General features: G+C 42.2%; 1 protein-coding gene across 1 annotated transcript in view; it reads right to left on the minus strand.

The window, feature by feature from the left end:
- Positions 1–2,096: 2,096 nt before the first annotated feature.
- The window catches only part of HAO1 (hydroxyacid oxidase 1), a 47,965-nt gene continuing 30,910 nt past the window's right edge, over positions 2,097–19,151 (minus strand). The window contains exons 9-10 of the transcript XR_012659737.1: positions 4,235–4,313; positions 2,097–3,600 (exon numbers count right to left, since the gene is read on the minus strand). The gene's annotated coding sequence lies outside the window, so the exon portion shown is untranslated. The remainder of the gene's footprint in view (positions 3,601–4,234; positions 4,314–19,151) is intronic.

The following is a 19,151-nucleotide window of genomic DNA, read 5'->3' on the forward strand; positions in this document are numbered from 1 at the left end:
CTCAGCTCATCCATACGCGCAGAAAATTTAATGGCATTTCTGGAAGTCCCCAGTTGTACAATACTTAAACAATTCAGTTCAGTCTTGTGTTAAAATCACTCTTTCTGTGCATCCATAGAAATAACTTCTTTTTCCACCAGTGACGATTCCAGAGACATACAGATGTTGACAATTAAAAAGAATGGCAAAGCATTTCAGTAGAATTAAAATCAATCCAATCCATTATTTCCCCTTTCTTCTGGAGGGGCCTTGAAATTGGAACATCACATAAGCATGAGTACCATCGCTGACAGATACTATGGGGCAATAAATGAAATGGCTTAGAAACATATGTTCCCAAAACCAGTTCCAAGACTGTATGAAGTTGTGTTGCCTTAGCTTCTGCATTGTCTTGAATTCACATGAATAGAAGGTTAATTTTAATTCTGCCCACTAAAATGCCACACAACTTGTCAATTAGGAACTTAGAGTAAAAGGAGGCTAGGCTAATAAGAGGAGCTGATTTCCTTGAGTGAACTTAGGCTTGATTAAATTTCTGAAAATATAATGTAACACTAATAACAAATTTAAACTTTGACCCAGGCTAGCTCTTTAATTTCCATTGGAATAAAAGTAAACAGATGTCTCCAGAGTAAAATGAACAAAATAAAAAAATATTTTAAAATTGGACAAAAAGTCCAAGTCTCATTGGGGAAGCTGTACATGCAGTTCCCATTCATATTAATTGTAAGCATTTGTCTAAGAAAACACATGTGATCGGTTGCTACAGCTCAGCTGATGACTGGCAACTTGATGATGCGCTTGAAGCCAAAATCTATCTAGAGGCAGCCTCTTGCACTGGCTGACAGAGCTGCCTGATGTTTAAAGGATGATAGTTTCAATGAATATTGAGGGTGTTCAGGTTTAAGTATTAAAAATGAAAGCTGATAAAGCTCAAGATACATTCATTTCAGGGAGGAGAGTCCTCCCCACCCTTTCTATTTTGGGCAAACCTGCTCTGATTACTGGTGGACTCTCACTGGTAGGGCTTCCCATGAAAATGATGCAAGAATCCCAGGTCTGCTCTCTCTCTAAGGTAGAAATGAATTACTTTAATTAAAAGAATCTAGTCCTAAAAAATCCAGACAAATATCAAAACGAGACATCTCAGTCACTCCCAGAATGTTCAGACTAACACATATTAACAAATCTAGGGGCCAGGGGAAGGCTTATACAATGCCTTGACTGAGTCAATATTACTATTTATCTTTCACACTCATAACAAAACTCAGCCAAAAAGCCCAAACAGCCAGATTCTCTTCTGGTGTGAATCAGTAAAGCTCAAACATATGTACCAACCGTATGCTTTTCAAAGTAACAACTCAGGTACAAGGCATTTGAGATCTGATTCCTTGTTCCAGGCAGTTATTAGATCCATATTACCACATACTTAAAATAGCTTTTGTTTGTTTGTTTGTTTTAAAACTATCACAAGGTTTTGGTCAAAGTGAAGGAAGAAAAACACTTACTTTAAAACCTCCATGCTATTTTTCTGGTCAAAACTTTGTCATTTTATGACATGACATTCATTCCTAGACATCAGATGTTAAGAAATATCAGATCACATTAAGAGGCAAATTAACTTTATTTTCTTCCCAGCTCTAGATCACCTGACCCAGGCCACAATTACTAAAGCTAATATCCTGTTCTATCATAAAGGTTGGTATTTGCTGATCCCACTGATTTTTGCCATAATCAGCCCACAAAGCTTGCTTTGAAATCTCTGAGAAAATACACAGTTTGTTTGGAAATATGTAGAATTTGGGGGGCAAATTTGGGGGTCACTTCTCTGAACCGAATTTATGGATTAATTTAAATATTCCAGACTCTTCTTGCTTAAAATCCTTCCCCACAGCAATAATGCAGGAGGCCTTGGAGTAGGAGAGACAGTGGGACCAACACCACGGTGCACTATGGTGCAGCTGAGCTACTGGGAGCAACACAGGGTTACTGTTTGGAAGAGGGAAAGGTTAGTGCAGAAAGGGAATGGAGGGCAGCCTGGAACAGAAATCAGTGTCAAGGGGGAATCCTGCTGCGAGGAATTTACTGAGCCCAGAAACTGTCTCTGTTTTTATTACTATTTATAAATGACGGTAATTTTTAAAACTTTCATTTTACAGCAAAGTCCCAAGGTCATGGGAATCACCAACACCACAAACAGATGACTGAGACGAAGATAGGAAAACCTGCAGCGTCTGTCAGCTATGGGCTCCCATCCCTTCTCCCCCATCCACCTCCACCCAACACTCCTCGCCTGCACCGGATGGGCTCACTGTGCTCTGTAAGGTGAGCACTACCTCAATACTAAGCTCATGCAGTACTGGAAAATTTAAAAGTAAATCCAGGTTCACAACACGCCAGGACACCACTCTTGCTGCTTCCCTGTGAGAGCCTTTTGGGTTAATCCAGGCATTCATTTGACCTCTGCTCTCTCTTTTGATGGTAATATAACTGTGATTGCCATGAGGCCCTTTGTCGTCAGCAGGGGCTGGGATTAGAGCCCAGTACAGATAGCACATCCTCAGCAACAGCTCTTCAGCTGTGACCCTAGCAGTTTCAGGAGGAAAAGTAAGTAGGCCAGGAGAAACAGACACATCTGCTTTGAATGATGGCAAGGAGAGTGTAAGGAGAAAACAGCCATGCTTATGGCAGTGAGGCTTCCCTGGTGGACTGGCTTCTTCACTGCCCCTCACCTTCCAACCTTCTTTTCCTGCAGATCCCAGTCGTTTAAGACCTTTACGTCTTTCATCATTTGTATTCCAGCACTTCCCCAGACAGCCAAACCAACCTGAGAGAAGATTTTCCTGCCATGTACTGCTTGCTAGTATCTTACATTACTTTCACATCCTCTGGAGTTCACCTTCCTTTTTCTCTACTGAAGGGAGGTTCAGCTGCCACTCAAATTACCCAGCTCCTGTAAGCTTTAAAGAACTGAGTCTATCACTACTCAAATGTAAAAAATTATTCTGCTGGAAATTTGAGAAGCATTTAAATTTGAGTGAGAGTGAAAGCTCACAAACTATCTTCAAATCATCACCAGTAGAGCATGCAGAAACTCATAAAACTTTGCTATGAATCAGCTTCATTCTTTGGAAAAAAAAAAAAAAACCACTAGCGCTTTGTTTACTGTAGGTCCTAGCAATCATAGCTGTTAGATCACATAGCTCAATATAATGCCTCACATTACAGGAGTTACTATAGATCACAGTAAATTTGTTACTGAAAACAAGGTGTTTTGTGCTGCTCCTGCACAATGCAGAGAGTCCTAGAATGAAAATCACTTGTCTTAAAAGTAACTTGGACATGTGCCAATCCACAGACGTTCTGCCTGCATGAAGCTTACTGGAATACCTTCATTGTCACTAGGGAAGCTCATTCAGAAACAGTTTCTTTTGAATGTGTGGAGCTGGTAGGAAATTTTTCCATCTAAACCATGTATGTCCATCAGTTCTCTCCAAGTAGAGGCTTTGTTTTCAATAGCAAAATGCAAATTTTCATCAGAAGAGCTAAAATCCACCCAGCAGAAAGATTTTTTCAGCTTTTCAAAAAGACAACAGTTCCCTAGAAAAATAAAATATGTCCAACATCAGCACCAGGTACAAATTGCCTGGAAGCCCAAGACAAATCAGGCCACTGTTTCCCTTGGTAGTCATACGCTGGGTGTCTCTCTGTAGCACTAATCCCCAGCTGAGCCTCCAGCTAAGAAATCATAACATAACACCCACTGTGAGTAAGCAAAGTTCAGTGAAAACTTTCCTCAGCATTTGTTCCTTTGTACATGACTAATCAGGATATAACTCAAGGTATTTTTTCCTACCCTCTCTTTTTAAAATATAGGCTGTACAGACAGTTACATTATAGTGGTAACATTACTCCAGCAACTACCGTTACTGGTAATGGCACACATGCTCCTTTCCTCCTATCCATCCTGACTGTAACAGCTTATAGCAGGTACCACTGATTATTTAGTGCTTCCAGAAGAGCTGTTTCCAGCTATGAACCAAGTGACAAAAGTCATCACAACCAGCATTTCCTGATTCTATATTACTTTCTTTCATGCCCTGTTTTCCTGGTCTGCTTTTCAAACGAGCCTGGCTTCCACCATGACACAGGTTTTCAACTCCCACTAAATCAGAGTATCACCTTTTAACCCCCACCACCTGGGATAGCAAAACCCCCAAGATTAGTAACTTACCACTCCTCTTTCTTAAAAGAGAGCCACATGATACACTCCTGCAACATTTCAATGATAATATTGCTTCTCATCTGGCTGTCTGAAAGTAGGAAAAAAAAATATTTCCTGTATTTCTGTAAATATTTTCAAGCTGCACAACTACTGCATGTTATTTTGTTTATAAAATACGGGGGAAAGGTACCAGGTTTATTTCCACTCATCAGCAAATATTTCTCTGTGGGCAATTTCAAGGAAGTCAAGAAGATGCTAGCTCTAAGAAAGAACTGAACAATATTAGCCTAAGTATTTCTGTATGTTACAGAACAATGCAAGTGAGGCACAGAGAGATTAAGGATCAGCTTTTCAAAATTGTTTAAGCACAAATAGACACTTAACAGTGTTTTCAAAGGTCCCTACAGAGGTTAAGGATCTAACTCCCTTTGATAACACAAACATTTAGGGCATCTAGATTGCCAGTGAAACACCAGTGAGGCCATGTAAGGATTCAGAAAGACATATACCTCTTCCTGAAACTGCTTAATGTAATGCTACATAATCCCACGTAATGATTAAATGTAGTAAAAAAAATAATGCAGATGTCATTTCCACAGGAAAAAGAAACACATACCTACTGTAATCTTGACAGGCAAATAGGCTTAAACCCTTATGCTGAAAAGGTGTGCTGTGATCTTTCTAACAAGACTAAGAGCCTGCGTAGGTTGTAACTCTGGAGATACAGAAGGTGCTATTTGCTGTAGAACCATGCTGTAGAATCAGAGATTTTCTTTATGATGTTTTTCTGGCTTCTGTGCTACAATAAGGCAGATTTTAAATATGAACTGAGCACAGAAAAGTTCTTCATTTTGTCAGGACTCCAAATTTTGCTGTTTAATTCCATGTTCTAGGTCCAGTTGTAGCCAAAGAGAAACAATGGTGTACTTCACTGTCTGTGGGAACAAGCACAGAGCACTGACCTATCCCTGTACTTTTCTGTACTTGATGTGCTTACTTCAGAAGCACTCTTCTCTCCATTTTACAGTTAAATTCTCAAAGATTTTCCCCTCTGTCCCTTAAAGCAGAGTTTGGAAAAGAAAACACCTAACTGTGCCATCTGCAATGCATACGCCATCTCACGTCTAACCAACCACTGCTGCAGCCATCTAGCTGTGCTCAGGCTAGGTGGCAAACACCACCTAAACGCTCTGTCTTCAAACATCTCACAGTCTATCCAGGGAGCCTTTTTCTCACACCAGATACAATTCTGGGCACAGAAAGGACCTGGCTGAGGGAGTGAAGGAGAAATAATATGGGATTTCCAGTTCCTTTTCCAGTCACTAAGAAAACATCCTTTGAAATAACAATCTTTAAGGTAATAAAACCCCCTCATTTTTACTGCTCCAAGATGTGATTTTTACTTTTTTTTTTTTTTAAAAGCAGAACAGGAGTCATGCGTGCTTTGGTCATTTGTGAGCCCTGGCAGGTTTCAGAGAGGTTTGAAACTGTGGGATATGCAGTTTTATTCCTGCATCTCAGGCTTGCTGCAGGGAGACCTCTGAGAGCTGAAGGGACCTCTCCTGTGCCTCTCTACAGGGTGCAAGCACTGCAGCACCAGGGGACTTTGAATGGTAGCACCATCAAGACTGGCCCAAAGGTGCAGCTCAGAGGTACAGTAAAATCCAGTTCTCACTTCCCAGACACATGAAGCCCAGCCACATCACAACTGAACATCCAGAATAGTATCTGTTCTTCCCTTATCCTTCTGCCAGGCAAATCAGTCCCCAAATAGGTAGCAAATAGCAAGTTGCAGAGGCAGCATCCAATTCAATGAGTTCAAGTTCAAACATCTAAGTGATAGATAACTAGGTGGACCATACTGTTCACATACCTGCTCAGAGACAGGAAAAGTAAAGCTCTGCTTATGTACCCCACAGAGATCCCGGCTCCAAGTTTACCCGTGCCCTTTCAGGTGACTCTGGTGCTCACTCCATCTGAACAAGAGCAGGGAGAATTCCCCATTTACCCATCCTTATGTTAACATGAGGCACGATGGGACCCTGACATCAGCTGGGGTTTCTTGCTTCTATCGCAATGCAACACTTACAGCTTTCATTTTTAAAGGATGTCGGTCTTTTCATCTGAAGTGATCCTGAGGCTAATTTCCCATTCACTACAGAGAACAGAAGACCTTCCTGTACAAGTCCCAAAGTCTTAGTAGTGACCTTGGTTTTTTTCATGTCAGCCAAGAAATAACCCATCCTTGTTACCACACAAGGGCACTTGTTTAATGTTGACAGAGCAGGAAGTGTACCACCTACTGAGTCACCAATGCCACATCCTAAACACCTGGTTTTTGCCTTGCTGGGCTTCCATTTAAGCATGAATCTACCCTGAGTGGAGCTGTAGAAAAAGTCTATAATAAAACCTCAAACCCTCCCATCCAGGAAAGCGTTGTGTGTATATTGCAATCTGCTAAAGTTCACAGACTTCCAAAAGAAAACTGAAATCCCTTCCAAGGCAGACCCATCTGCTTTGCTTCTGCGCAATTTCAGGGATGTCACATCCCAAAGCACAGTATAAAATTAAGTTTCCTTGAAGTCAGAAACAAAATCACAGCTATGTTGGGTTTTTTTGTTGGGTTTTGGTTTTGGGGTTTTTTGTTTGTTTGGTTGGTTGTTGTTTGTGTTTTGTTTTGGTTTTTTGTTTTGTTTGAGGGGTTGTTTTGGTTTTTTTTAAGTGACTGCACAAAATTATGGCCAAATCTGCCAAGGTTTTAGATGCCTAATCTCCCACTTACCTTAACTACCTTCGTGAAAGTTCACCCAAATTCTTATCACCCTCACAAGACTTCTGTACAAAAAAATATACAGATTTCTTAAAGCGAAACTAAAGACATTTCTTACAAATGAAACTCTTGCATGTTAGGCAATGAATCATCTGCCATCCACAGTACATAGTTGACAAACAAAGCAGTATTTGCCACCCTGTTGCAAAACACAGTACAACGTATTTTGGGAAATGACTTTTCATTAAAAAAACATCGTCTAGGGCAGTACAATGCAACCAGAGTCACACAAATGTGCTACATCCTGTGACTGGCTCTGAAGTAAGAGTGAAAACAGTCACAAAACATTTTGGGGACAGGAGGAAGCATGCTCTTTTCTATGGGACATCAGCTCACAGATGGGCTTGCTCACCTTTGGTTTCTCCTGAGTCAGACCGCAATCCCTCTAACCCCATGCTGAGGAGCTCAGCCGCTTGGCAGCTCTCCCACAGGCAGGATGATCTAGCCAGCATTCTTCTAAGGCACTTTCTACAGCGTGCTGCCACAAGGCAGCGCATGGTTTCCACAACAAAATGAATGTTTCTCAACCTAAAGTTTTGCTTCCTTCCATATCTGCTACCTGAAGAAATTAGATAACTGTGCTCAAGCTCAGAGACCAAAACCATAAATGCATGATTTGAAGAAGTGAGGGAAGAGGTGAGCTAAGGAAGAGAGTAATGACAAAGGGGGACATTTCTGTAATTCACATCCTTTTCAAGCCCAAATGTCTTACCTCTTTTAAACTGTTTACAACACATAATTTTGAAAAACCTTATGTGTTGCAGGACACATTTGTATCAGCTATGCTTTTTTTATATGCAAAGTGTCAGAAGCGTCACCCAGATTAGTGCATCATTGCACACAATGGAGAGAAACCAAGTGCATGCAGACAGTTCCAATAGCAAGGTCACCTCAGTACATACCCCCAATAAAATTGGTAATAATGTTTCAGTAAGACAGTGCAGTACAGATGGAACAAGGGAAACCACTCCTGAACATGAACACGGACTTGAGCTGTTAACGGCAGCAATAGTGCATTTTGTTTTCTCAATGAATATCCTCTTCCAACTGATAGTACTATATTTAAGTAGCAATAGGTCCCTGCCTCAGCAGGACTACAGCATCACTTTTCTCAAGAAGTATCCAGCAAACCACAGTAGGCAATTGCTCTCCAGGAGGAATACCACTGACAGAATATCCTAAAGGAACAAGCCAGCTTAATCAAGACTTTGCTCATGTGCAGAACAGGAAGAGAAGATTCTCCTAGTAGCATAAGAATTCTCTATATTGATATTTCCTAGAGGAAAATGCATCAAAAAATAAGTCATCATAGTAACTTTTTGTTTCTCTTTTTTTTTCCCTTTACTAATTTCAACACAAAGGTAAAAAAGACCAATTCCCCCCTTTTTTTCATTTTGTCAAAATAAACTTCAGTTTTCTAGGAGATTAACTGAATTTCCCTTAACTGTCCAATTTTCTCATATAATTATTTTATTGTCATTCAGACTTGGCCTAAAGCCATTCTGAAATCTAAAAATGCCAAGTTAAATGAATTATTTGTCCTTTGCACAGAGCTCAGCTTCTCCAGACTCTGCACATGAGGAGTTCCCTGCAAGGAACCATCCTTTCACAGTCTGATTCAAAGCTCCTCAAACCTCTTGGAGTAGAAACATGGACAGGCACATCAGAAAAGGGCAGAAAACCCACCTCACAGCCATCTTCTCCTGCAAAAGGAACACCAGCACTCGTTCCCACACAGAGATGAAATCTAAATCTGCATTGTACAACAAATCCAAGAATGACAGGGGACAGGCTGGTGAGGAGGAAGAGATGAGATTGCTTTGCATGTTTTGCCTGAGCCATAGCAGGAGCCTCCAAGTAAGGTCGCAAGCTCTGACACCATGAGGCTGCTTCACTGCCACAGCACCCTCTTGCTTTCTTGCATAACATCCACCTTCTACTTGCTAAATCAACACACAAAGACTTCACCAGAGAACTCTAAATTTTGTGTTTGTAATAGGAATAAGCCCCATAAACAGTTCTATCTTCCCTAGGTTATGGACTAACTTCCAACTCCAGTGGCTTTGGATACAAAGCCAGAGCAACCTGGCTTCAGGGGAACTACTTCACATTTCAACCTGCCGCCTCTAACACTGAACTCAAGTTGTGGGCAAGAGACTATCATGTCAGCACTCTTGCTTAATGTTTTGAGTCACATGTTATATTAGTCACAAGACACAGTAGTTGTCTTTCCATCCCTTTCCTCTCACTGAGATGAATAACTCCTCTTAGGGGACAGGTTTTCCTAGGTGCTTTTGGTTAGAAACACTTTCCAAAAAGGCTACCAAGCAGACAAAAAACAACCAAGCCCAGAAATCTCAACATGCACCCCTGACTTGCAATCATCAAATAATCCTGCAGCAAAAAGTTGCATATTGCTATTTACTTGTGAAAGGTATGTAGGCAGTCTCGCTCCCAGGGTCTATGACTGCAGTCTGCAGAGCATCAGCGTACAAATGGCTGGGTACAGCTGATGGGCCAGACATTCCCCCCATGCAAATGGCTCCATATCCAGCAAGGGCCCTCCACGCTGTACCAGGTTCCTTCACTCACTCCCCTGCCGTCCGGTAAATCACACGCAAGTTATTCTCCTTGTCCCAGCTGATTAATTTTTTTTTTTTTAATAAAAGAAACTGAGCGCCTTCTCATGTGCAACCTCCGCACTGAAATAACCTCCGCATTTTGGATTAGAGCAACGAAAAGACAGGGAGCAGCCAGGCTTCACCTCTGTCCTCAGCTCACTCTGGTGCAGTTTGGTGCCAGAGGGATCAGGGAAGAGGCTCCACACTCCAAGTGTGTTGTTGCTCTTCCCTTCCACTGCTGCGATATTAAGCCATCCAAAAAAACAGGGGAAAAAAGTTCAATTTACACAGAATGCCCCAAGCGCCCATAAGTGGGACACGCCAGTACTCCCGGCACATCCCTTGCTTTTCAAATCATTTTTCAACTTTACAGCTCGGTGGTATAACAAAAACAGCTGCACAGTATTGTTGGGTCCCTCCCCAAGCATATTTCTCCCTGTCCTTGCTGCTGCTGCCTGCCAGTTAGCAGCTCCTCAGCCCTTCTCCTCATTGGTTTGCAGGGCACCAGGTGCTGGCTGCCAGGGCCAATCTCACAAACAAACAGCAAACTTTTTGAGAACTTCCCTTTTTCCACACAGGAGGGGAAAAATAATGCATTGCATCCACGCCAGTCCTAGTCTACACTGCCATGTTTTGCAGAGGCCCCCCTGCACGTAAACGTGCCCTGCTTGCTCATCGTGCATCGCATGCATTTCTACACCTCAGTCCAAACTCCCCCTGTACCTCTGCTGACCTTTTTTGGGGCGGGGTTTCCTTACTATTTTCACTGCAGAGGCTGGAGGCAGGTGATGGAGGCAGCATTTGGGTGGCCCCTGCCACCCTGAGAGGGGAGGCACCAGAAGGTTCCATGGCTCTGGGCTGGGCTGGCAGCAGAGCCGCAGTGCTGGGCACAAAATCACCATTGTTTCTTGGATTTTTTTGAGGTATTTTTAATTTTTTCTAGGAAAACCAGGCCTTTCCCTATGCCCCAAGCACTTCCACTCTAAGCTGTGGGCACAAACCTGGCACCAACAAAAGGAAGGAGTGAGCCATGGCCACCCTCTCTGAGCCATTGCTGCCTGCTCTGAGGGACACCTGCCAAATGAGGACCTTCCCTGCCTGGCAGACCGCTCACCATGTGAAAGTCCAAGCTGGGAAAAGTGCCAGGGGGGGGTCATGGTTGCCTTGCCATCCCCACACCAACCGTCTCTGAGGAGAGGCACCCACCTTCCCCTCACCCAACCTGCCTCGGCACCCTCATGGCCACCCCATCTCGCTTCTCATGAGGGAAGATCAATCTGGAAGAAGCCTGTTTCCCCATCAGAAACCGTTTTGCATATTTGGAAATAAGAACGGGACTTCCCTCCTCCGGGGCGGGAGACGGAGCTGCAACGTCTGCGTTTGCAATTGCACAAGGCTGCCGGGGGAGGCGGGGGGGAGAGCGGTTTGCCTCGGGGGCTGGGGGTGGCCATGGCAGCCCCTAGCAAATCTGTCCCAAGTTTTTCCTGTCCAGGGAAATAAATACTTGATGTATTGCAGCACCATCTGCTGGTTTTTGTAAATTAGACACATGGGCATCTCCCTACAGGGCGAGAAGGAGCAGAAGGGCTTCACAAGTGGTTTTTGTGGGGTGCAAGGCCCCTGTAGTTTCCTGCACATGTGCATTTCCTGAAAATTTCCCTCTTTGTAAAGGAATTAAGGTACCTTTAAATAAGCAGTCTAAGAAAAGCTACCTCCCAGAGAAACAATGGACAAATTAGTGCCGAGTTTAGGGATTTCTCTGAAGAAGTACAATACGCAAAATCTAGGCTTTCCCCTGTTCCTCTAAAGCAGAGCCTGGTAATTTTGCAGAGCCCTTGGGAAATGATTTTCTGAAGCAACCAACCAATTCTGGGCACTTGTGTTTTTTTCTGTATACCTAACTCAGGCTCCCTGCCTTTAAAGGCGCTTGCATTTCATCAAGTCCCAAGCTGCTGCTTTCTGACCCTATGGTCCTGTGACAGGGGCTCAGCCTGGCCACCCACAGCTGACCGTCACTCTAGTAAGCCCTAGCTGGCTTTCAGCAGTTACTTATTTCAGCCAGTTTCCTTCCTGGGCTTGATTCATCCCAACAGTGAAGTCATGTTCATGAACTTTATTGAAAGTTGCTCTTTGCTGTTAATTTACAGCCTGGTGAAGGCAAAACGAAGAGATTTGGGGTTTTTTCCCCTCTCAGTGAGTGACTTGAGATAATATAAATATGAAGAAATACATTACTTTGAAATTATGTTATATAGAGGAAGGACACTCACCTCTTGTTTCCTTAAAATTCAAGTGCAATACTAACTAAACCAGTACCACTGGAGACTGCTGATACATATAGGAATTACTGGGGAACTACTGTCTTGCAAAAAAACACATAACTTTCATTTTAACCAAACATTTATTGCCTGCAGCAGTTAAATGCTCCACAACTTCTGTGCTGAGGATTGGTGCAAAGAGGAAAGCATACCTGGCTTTTAGTCTCTCCCAGCTCTGTGCCCAAATAATTAATTTGCATTTCCTCTCATCTCCGCTGCTTATCAATAGCTGTGCAGTGACTTCTGTGGCAGAGGTCCAGTTTCAAATGTTTTCCTGGCTCAGGGGATGAACCTACAGACACCAACACAGCTGGGCACAGTCAAGCACTACAGGTCTGTTCAATAATGACACCTCTAATTCAACCCTTCCAATATCTGCAGCAGCACCTCCACAGTACCTACATCACCCTGTAAAACTTCACATTCCTGTCTGGCCCCGTATTTTCCTAATGATAAGACCCTGTTTTACAACTAGTGCCATCACAGCAATGACTAGACAGAAGAAAACTGGCTAGCTGTATAGCGCGTTTGATTTTAAGAAAAAAGTTTCCCTTTACAGGGCCCAGCAAATGTCCAAGGTTCAAACAAAGTACGAGGTGCTAACGAACAGAGACTTGACAAACCTTGTTTTCCTGCACAGGGGCTCAGTACATAATGATTTCATTCAGCAGCTACTGTTCAAGCATGGAAAGTGTTGGTAAAGAAATCCCACAGAGTTCAGACAACCATTTTCCTAACTTAAGCTTCCCCCTCCGCTCCTCCCCCCGTTTGCCTTTCGGGCCTCTGCCAGTCATAACATAAATATTCATCAGCTGATATTTGCAGTAGCTGTGAAGTTATGAATGAGGCCAAACGCCTTTCCCTCCTGCCCCATCTGCAAAATGGCAGCTTCTGGTCTTAGCTCATGGCCAAACGACACTTTCCAAAATCCCCAAAGTACACTTGCAGGCTTTTCAAATTCAGTCCAGTTTTTAATGCACAAAGCAGAAATACTGTCTACCTAATATTTACCCTGGGATTACTGAAAAAATATATATATATTACTTTTCTACGCTTTAAACTTTGCAATGCCTTGACGTAATAGACAGAAGTGTTGGCAGCTCAAAATGTTGGTGGGTTTATTTCAGGGGACATGACTGCTGCAGGTTTCCTTTCTGAATCGAATACCAGACACTTGAACCATTTGTTGTGCAGAAAAGAGAAACAGCTTTTATTCTTAATGCTGGTTTCTTAGCCACCTGGGTGCTGTCAGAAGGAGCCACATGCACTGGAAAACACTTTTAATAAGACTCCTTTAAGCCTGTCTTAAACCCTGGATCCTGAAAAATGGAATCCCCACTGCCTGTCATACGTGCTTTCCCTCTACAGATTAGCAAGGGGCTGCTGCTTTACAAATGTTCCCTTCTTACAAAGCCTGGAATTATGCTCTCAAACCTACTGTGGGTCAGCAAGACAGAGAGGCATCTGACGTATCCACACCAGCAAAGTCAAAAGCAGAGATGTCAGAGAAACAAGAGAGCCCAGAGCCTTTCTGAGTCTAATTCAGCAAGGTACCAATCCAACCAAAAGAGCTGTACTGATGGATAGCTTGCAGGATCAGTGGACAGGTACAGCTCTTCATAGCTTGGGTGGCACATACCAATCATGCAAACTGTCCTATCTTGCCTGATTCACATAGGTTCAGCCACAAATTTAAAACAAAACAAAAAAACACCCACACCAAAAACATCAAAAAGAAAGTGATAGGAAAGTGATAGGCTTAGTAAGTTTTGGGGATGTTACAATCATCTAATTTGATTCTCACTGTGAAAAAGCCAAAACTTTTCACTCGACAAGTCTCCAATATTTTGTGGCCAAAATAGAGTATATCTTCTCAAAAAAATATATCTATTTTTCATTTAAATACTACAAAGGACAATTTACCACATCCCTTGGGAACATTCCAATACTAATAAACTTTGCTGCTAAAAAAACCCCACATTTTGTTCCTAATACCTTCAGCTTTCAGCCACTGGATCCTGTATATCTTTGTTTTGAGATGAAAGAGCCCCAAAATCATCTCACTGGTACCTCCAAACAAAGATCAAGTACTCTCTCCACCTTCTTAATAATCAGCTATGTACACTTCTTGCTATATTTGCACTGAAACAAAGCCTGCAAAGATATGAGGTCCTGCATGGCTTCCACATACAAGCAGAAAGCAGACTTCTTCTCCATGATATCAGATGCAAGTTCACCAGCAGGTTCAAGTAAGGACCTCAGGCAGCCTTTAGCTAATGTGCCTCAAGAACAGTAAAACCAATAAGCCCAAGGAGCTGCACGTTGGCTAGGGCTTTACTCTTTAGAGCCATTCAGCTATGGACATAAATGATTTCCAAAAAGCCACGATCAGGACAGGAAAAATTTTAAGGCAGACATTAGCTTAGCATTGCTCCTTTGCTTCCACATACAAGTAACCACTTTGTGTGTGCACGTCTGGGATGTATTTATACATGTAAGATCGAAAGGCAGATCCTTAGCCAGACATGTGCAAAATTTTGTGTTGCAGACCTAAATCACCTGCTGTAATTGACTCAGGATCACTTGATCTGGAAGATTTTAATTCACAAAGAGAAAATAATGTATTAGGAATTGCTGCTTTTGACACCAAATGCCCCGTAAAGTTACAGACTGCCTGTTTTCTTGCAGCAAATTACACTACACCCAAAAAGCTAAAGTTCTTGCAGGGTTAAAGACCCCATTTTTATCAGCTGTTTACATACTATCATGCTGCTTAAAAGCATCTTATTGCGGCAATGGAAGTGTCTTTGTGACAGCGTAAGTGAAGAATAATTAATTGACATACTTCATTGAACATATTAACATTGAGATGAGCTCTTCTGGCATTTACCATGATGATGCTGCACCACAGGACAGTCTAACTATTGACAGCACTAGAAACTAAAACAAGGAGAAAAAAAACACAGTGACACCTTTCTACCACTCATGAAGCAGTGGGGAAGGGAACATACAGCAATGCTGAGTACAAAAGCAAAGAGAAACTTCAAGGAATTTCTCCTTAGCTGTTTTCTCAAGAGAGTGGGAAGGTGAGACTGAAAATGGTTAGCTATGGAGAAAGAAATATTACTTAACAGGGCTATCTCCTGTGCAAAAAGAGACAACTTTACTTTGATACATCATGTTATATGACATGCAGATACTTGGCTTTTATAAAGATATCAATATTATTGGAAAATGCCAATCAGTCATTGACCTTTTCTAACCATCAAAAGCAACAAAGCTCAGGATATTCTCTCCTGGATTTCCCATGGATTAATATATGTAGTAATATACATACTACTTTTCTGTATTAATAACCAAAAAGCTTCTGATAGAGGCAATAAAAATACTCCAAGGAAGATCATCCAGTGCACTGCAGGGAAGATTCGGTCAGAATGAAATCTCTCCCCATCTTTCTGCTGCAGTCACAGCTCTAGAGATCATGGCAGCAGCACGCAGTGTTGGCTTAGAGATGTTTTACGTTGCGGCCAACATCTTTGCTCATCATATAGTACTGAAGATTTCCAAACACATCAGTAAACAGCAACACAAATTAATAAATGAGCTTGTGGGCTGGATGTACTCTACAGTTCCATGGTCTTTGAACACGCTCTACATCCTCTCTAATAACTTGACGATACAACTCCCATCCATATCAGAGCAATAATGGAAAAAGGATTGAGAATCAAAAGGAATACTTTTTTATCTTTTTATCTTTATGGTAAATGGGCCTTTCTGTGATAGATCAAAAGTGTGTTTTTATGTTGGGGAAGGACGCATACACCCAAACCCAACACACTTGAAACTGATAAAAAGCAGAGCAGGCAGATGGTTGAACTGTCTGGGTTGACTGTTCATTAGCATGCCAGCAAATTATTTAGGCTGAGTGTGGTTTTGTAGTCTGTTATGCAGCAGTTAGAAACATACACATAACTACTTGCAAGTATTCATAGACTAACATGAGAAGACACTGTTAATGATGCACCACAAGGTCTTCCGAGTTCCTTTGGCACCACTGAATAACCAGAAAAGAAGCTGGAGCTAGAACTATCAGAGAAGTCTTTTGGACCTGCTGTACAGCTGTGGCAATCTTCCAGGCTAGCAGCAAGCACATAAAATACAAAGGTTGAGAGACTGAATCCAGGTAAGGTATAGCTTATGGATAGATACCATTGAGAGTGAAGTATGGAAGTCATGAAGTACTTGTTTATTTATACATAAAAGTGTGTATGTCATGCACCAGGGCTGTTCATTTTTCCAATCACACAAGGTGGTCTGATACTCAGTATTCAACTCGGTAACAGGACAACTTTGGCTGGGAAATATAGCAGCATTAACAAGGTAACTGTACAAGCCTTGCCAAACTAAGAACATTCATCACGGCCTTGCCGCAAAACTTGCTTCTTCCCTCCAGCTGCTGTCTCAAAATTCCTGATAAAAGTGACAATCATGCACCTTGTGCAACAGCTACAAGTCCCACAAATGCAAATTCTATGGGCCTTATGGGATGCACTCAAAACTTCCAGTGAAACCAATGAGAACTTTGGTGCTTCTTGGGAGGGCAGGGAGAGAGGACCCTGTAGGTTCAGATTCTCAGCTGACATAGATCAGTACAACTCTACAGATTGCAACAGAGCTATGCTAGCTCATGATTTGGCCCTCAACATTTTGGACAAAGATCGTATCAGCATCTAAACAGATGAAGTGGAAAGAATGTTGTAATGGTGGTGGGCTTCTTTATTTACTCAAATGCATGACCCTTACAGCAGAAATTCTGGAATAGCAAGCCCTAACCTCCTTGGCCCGAGGTCAACACTACTAAGCTAACACTACAAGTAACATGATGTAGGCAAGAGACTTTAAGGTCTTAACTAGCCTCCTTTTTAACTTCTTTACCATGACTATAGGTGGTGTGTAGCCTGGGAACCCAGGGACTGGGATTCTCTGCCATGAGGAGGCACTCTGTGCTCTCTCTACTGACATAAAGTGCTGCTGAAGCGCCATAGGCCACCCATGGCTTAAACCAAACTCCCACCTATGCAGGTTCCCTTGTCCCACCTGGCACACCTCTATAACTAGACTTCAACCTTAATCCTGAGTAAGGGACTCTTGAAAAATGAAAAAGAGCTCTTACCTTCTGACCAAAAGCCCTTCACCAACACCCACACCTCATTTCAAAGTATTTCCAAACAGCAAACACTCTGGCCAAAGGTCCCAGGCATCTCTCTTATTCCAGCTTCCCTGTGAGATCAAAACCAAGGACTTTGCAGCAAAGGCTGGTACAGGCACAGCGGTAATATGCAGGATGTGATGAGTTACAATGCCACAACAAAGCAGGGACGGATGTTGGCACCCCCAGACCTGCAGCCGTGGATTAGAAGCTGTGGAACAAACTCACCAGTAGGCAGTAAGGAAATGAGGTGGATTATTGCCAGCTCTTATTCTTTCTTTGCAGATATATTCTGTTGTACTTTCCTAAGACTGTGACAGAGTTTTCTTTTCCTAATATAAATTTCTGTGTTTGCAACTCTTTCAAAGAGCTTGCCAGTGGAGTTTCTTGTATGAAGGGCACTTTTTTAGTTTTTCCAGGTTCCTGGGTAGAGACATAAGCTTGTCAAAAAGGAATTTGCTTGTACCAAATTCAGTACTTTTTGCTGCTGTTAACTACCTGATGTAGATGTGTAACTCCAGAGGCAGAGAGAGTTTGTATTAAAATTGTAATACAGACCCCACGTACACCCTTCAACACACCAGGCTATCTTATCTTTGATAGAGCATGCATACAGATGCAGAGGAAAGCTTAGGTACATGAGATGATCCAGCTATTCAAATTCTCACCTCTAGTCAGCATTCAGGTCTCACCTGTTAAAGATCATTTATCTCACATCCATGCTACATTTCTGGGTCCAGCAACAATACATGCTGAACTTCTATGTTAACCAAACACAAATGTGTACAATACATATCCTGAATCCATATAAGAGCTAAATTTATGTCATGTTGCCTTGTTGTAGGATTTTTGCACATTCCTTTGAAGTCTTCATGACCATTCTTTAAAATCAGACAAATCTCATGTGAAATAAGCCTAACCATGAGTACCTGGTCTGCAGGAACCTTTTTAATGACAACTGTTTAAATCCACTACTTTCAGTCCTCCTAACTGGAAAATCTAATATAGAGTATACAGGATTAAAGGGGTTAGTATACTGAGGGGCCTGGGGAGAACCCAAGTAAAATCGCATTATACTATTGAATTTTAGATAACCAGCAAGAAATAAGAGATCTTCCGTTTCCATACTGCAAAGCCACCACAATTAGATTTTGCCTGGCAACCTGACAGAGCATAAGATATAGTGTCAGCTGTCCAAGGAGCTTCCCCTTTTGCAAGGAAAAATACACAGTTTAAAGGTTCTGCTGTGGCCCAACTTTACCTCTACTCTGTAGTTCATCTATGGACCTTTCCCATGGTTGTTGGGTATTTGTGATACATGATGTCCACCCCAGAGTTACCTGCTTCAGGAAGAACAATATGATTTATAATTAAGGCAGTGGAATGGAAATTTAAGGGACTTAACTTGGGAAATCTGTTTGTTTCTATCCTCATTTTCTAGAGGGAGACTTTCTGTTTCTATGCCTGCCAATTTACACTTCAGACTCTGATCAGTAAAGACCATTGCTTGCAGAAAAACACCTTTGCAGTGCACAATGCTACCTTGAGCAGAACTAAGAGCTGCTGTTGTCATAAAATAGTAATGAATATTAATCATTGGCAGTCTAGTTGTATGAACATTTTCCCCTTGGTTGAACAAACCAACTGTATGTATCTACAAGCCTTGCTTACCATAAAGGTGCCACCAGTGCAATTGATTACTCAATATGGTTAACTACACGAGAACCCTGCAGGATTGTGACAGGAGATGTATTGATGGTCTCAGGGCATTCCTATCAGGGTGCTCCTGAACACAATTCATTCTGTCCATCTGAAATTATGACTCAGGAGCTGGAAAGCCCTAAGGGAGAATCAGATCTTTGAAGTTCAGCTGGGACAGCCTCTGGGTACCCCTTCAGGAGCTCAAGGGCATTCTTATATTAGCACAAAACCAAGGTACCTATGCAAA

This window comes from Phalacrocorax aristotelis, chromosome 3 (genome assembly GCF_949628215.1).
Source record: "Phalacrocorax aristotelis chromosome 3, bGulAri2.1, whole genome shotgun sequence".
NCBI lineage: Eukaryota > Metazoa > Chordata > Aves > Suliformes > Phalacrocoracidae > Phalacrocorax > Phalacrocorax aristotelis.